This window comes from Schistocerca cancellata, chromosome 4 (assembly GCF_023864275.1).
Source record: "Schistocerca cancellata isolate TAMUIC-IGC-003103 chromosome 4, iqSchCanc2.1, whole genome shotgun sequence".
In the NCBI taxonomy this organism is placed as follows: Eukaryota; Metazoa; Arthropoda; class Insecta; order Orthoptera; family Acrididae; genus Schistocerca; species Schistocerca cancellata.
The window spans coordinates 575,268,443-575,272,212 of record NC_064629.1 but is presented as its reverse complement, the minus strand read 5'-3'; the positions used below and the strand labels follow the sequence as shown (position 1 = coordinate 575,272,212).

Genomic DNA, 3,770 nt, shown 5'->3' with positions numbered 1-3,770 from the left:
CCCTTGTTGTTTTGCGTGGCACTATCACAGCACAGACCTACATTGATGTTTTAAGCACCTTCTTGCGTTCCACAGTTGAAGAGCAAGTCGGGGATGGTGATTGCATCTTTCAACACGATCGAGCACCTGTTCATAATCCACGGCCAGTGGTGGAGTGGTTACATGACAATAACATCCCTGTAATGGACTGACCTGCACAGAGTACCGACCTGAATACTATAGAACACCTTTGGGATATTTTGGAAAGCTAACTTCGTGCCAGGCCTCACCGACCGACATCGATACCTCTCCTCAGTGGAGTAGTCCGTGAAGAATGGGCTGCCATTCCCCAAGAATCCTGCCAGCACCTCACTGAACGTATGCCTGCGAGAGTGGAAGCTGTCATCAAGGCTAAGTGTGGGCCAACACCATATTAAATTCCAGCATTAGCGATGGAGGGCGCCACGAACTAATAAGTCGTTTTCAGCCAGGTGTCCGGATACTTTTGATCACTTACTCTATATGTATAAAAGCAACAACAGATATGTGAATTCAAGGCTTTCTTACTCATTTACAACCTCAGTAAACACCTTATCATTTGGTGTAGATCTGTTGTGCTAATTTGCTCTGTTTATAAAATTATCATACAACAAAGTATTCTTTAGTGTGACTGATTTCATGTAGTGCTGTGAGCACTGCAATTGCAGCTTGAAGAAAAAGAAGTTAATAAAATACTTATATCCAGGAAAAATTATCGGAAACCACCTAAAAAAGGAAGAAGTTTCAAACTCTTTCGAAACTCGCACAGGAATCGGACAAGTGATGACTTATCGTCTTGTTCAACATCGTATTGGAAAAAAAAGTGTAGCATGGGAACATTTCGTCAAACGTATACAAATGAAACAAGAAAGGAAAACGAGTCACTGAAATGCTTGGCCTCTGTAGATGACCCGGCTATATTCACGAACAACAAAGATTAAGCTATATTAGTACTAGACAATCTACATGAAATCTCCTGCAAAACCAGACTCCAAATTCCCTATCAAACAACTAAGTATATGGACACCAAACCAAAAGTGGAAGTCCCACTGAAAACACAGTATGGAAAAATCTCACAAATCGCTTACTTTAAGTGCTTTAGGAGAAACCAGCCAATCCAGCGGACTGAACACCATCTCGTACAAAGGAAGAATATTCAAACTACATAAGACGTACAAACCGAAACGGAATCAGTGCAACAAAAGAGTAGTTTCTCGTAATGCAAAAAAAAAAAAAAAAAAAAAAAAAGCACTACAACGTGGATCGTAGCAGAAGCCTAGTATGAGGCAGAAACCACAGTAATTAGAGGGATGACGAAAATTCATGACATCGGAAAACAAGAACAGAAAAATCCACGGTGCTGCTCTCCGAAACGGAAGTTGGATCAGGTTACCTGTCACACAAAACACAATGCCTCACTATTTTTCTGTTAATTAATTCTGTAATTTTAAAGTAATCTCTTTTACATGTACGTAATTTCCTAGTTCTGACAGTATTCGCTATTTAAAAAACTGTAATAGGATTGTGAAAGATCTACCGAAAAATAATGTTGTAAAAGCTTAATTGTACAAACCATAGGTAAGTAAGGAAATTTCGTAATATACAGGATGATTCAGCTGCCCTAACTATGTCGTTTTATGCAGCCCGCAATGTTATATCTAGTGTTCAAAAAGCATGCGCAAAGTTTTCATATTCTGTCGCCCGCTACGCGCAAACTGTTAGTCGTACAGAAGAAATGAACAGGATCTTTTTATAGAAAATTTTATGTAGTTAAATTTTGTACCGGAATATGTTTTCACTGGAGGCCGTGGTTTTCGTGCTATTCAAGAAAAACGTACAAAAGTGACCTACAAAGACGCCCTTCGACACTAAGCCCACCGTCAGGATTTCTAGTATGCTTTTCATGCACACCCTCTTTCCACCGTACAAAAATTTGCGATTGCACGAATTATTTCCCACATTCGAACTTTTTTAGTCTTCATTGACTGGCCTTATTTCGCATCCGACTTAGTCGAGCGCTCACAGATTGTAAAAGTACGTTCCTGTAAACTTTACCTAACAATTTTGTGAATTTTAACAGTTTAAAATAAAGAATTACATCGTTATAATCGTCAGGCCGTATGACAATGACACAACTATGCGTGTCAGGGTAAAGTCTGAGTCGACTTGTCAACGTAACTAGCTGTAGCGTAACGTTTCTTTCGTTACCCTCACCGGAACGTTTAAATTAACAATATTGACGAAATAGCTGACTATGCTGGTGGCGGAATGGCGCAATAAGTGGGGACCAAAAAGGTCGAACATCGGGAGTAGGTCGTGTAGCGGGAAATTTTTATAGAGTGACAGGAGGGAATGTCACGAAGAAAATACTAGAAATCCTGACTGGTGACGGATGAGTGTGGAGATGGAGGTGCTTTAAACGTCACCTATGGACGTTTTTCTAGAATAACTCGAAAACCGTTGCCTCCAGAGATAACATATCCCAGTACAAAATGTAACTACATTAAATTTCCTACGAAAGTCTTGTTCATTTTTTCTGTAGGTTTGCGAGTAGCGAGTGAGATATTACGACAATTTTGCACATGGTGTTTGAAGGCGAGATAAATACAATGGAGCCGGCCGGAGTGGCCGAGCGGTTAAAGGCGCTAGTCTGGAACCGCACGACCGCTACGGTCGCAGGTTCGAATCCTGCCTCGGGCATGGATGTGTGTGATGTCCTTAGGTTAGTTAGGTTTAAGTAGTTCTAAGTTCTATGGGACTTATGACCACAGCAGTTGAGTCCCATAGTGCTCAGAGCCATTTTTGAAATACAATGGAGGTTGCGTAAGTCGACATCGGTAGGGGCAACTGAATTTTCTGAGGCAATGTTTATTGTGAAATAGCAATTATTCCACAGTATATGTTTCACGAAATCTGACAACAGATAGCATTACAGTCTGTAACCTCATTCAGTATATTTCGCGTAACGTCTTGTAATAACTGTTAGTGGTTTCGGTAGTACCAGCGCACTTCTAATTAGCTTAATACTGCTATACTGATCCCCGGCATTTACATTCAAAGTCGCCCACGTGCATGTTTGCTTATCTACAGCCTTCCTATGCGTTTCTGATTACTGCGTAATTTCAACTTCATTTCAGTCACAACAAACATTAACTTCGTTTATGAGATGGCGACCGTGATTAATTATCTGCAAACTAATTTTTTTTTATTATTTACCTTATCTGTTCGTAATCATTGTTAGCTACAGTTTTTTATTTATCTTATTACAGAATACGTCTTTTGATCGTTGTTGTACTCTACAGATATTGTAACTGTGTTATAGCGATCAGATCATAACTACCTGATTCTTTCGGTCAGCATTGTTCTTCGGAATCGATGCCTTGTCCTTTCAAATAACATTGCGAACACGTATCGTTCAAGTGTTTATGTACCGGAGAATATATAAGTTGTAGACCTACAAAGGAAATCTACAAGCCAGCTGGTGTGGCCGAGCGGTTCTAGGCGTTACAGTCTGGAACTATGAGACCGTTCCGGTCGCAGGTTCGAATCCTGCCTCGGGCATGGCTGTGTGTGTGATGTCCTTCGGTTAGTTAGGTTTAAGTAGTTCTAAGTTCTAGGGGACTGATGACCTCAGACGTTAAGTCCCATAGTGCTCAGAACCATTTGAACCATTTTTGAAATCTACGAAAACATAGATAAATTTAGAAAAATACATCTACAATGACGCGAACATCGATGTAGGCGTTTGGGAA

General features: G+C 40.3%; 1 non-coding gene across 1 annotated transcript; it reads left to right on the top strand.

Moving 5' to 3' along the window:
* The first annotated feature begins 2,636 nt into the window (after window positions 1-2,636).
* On the top strand, window positions 2,637-2,718 carry Trnas-gga (transfer RNA serine (anticodon GGA)). The gene is given in 2 exon segments: window positions 2,637-2,674; window positions 2,684-2,718. It is a non-coding gene; the product is annotated as a tRNA-Ser (tRNA).
* Window positions 2,719-3,770: the final 1,052 nt, after the last annotated feature.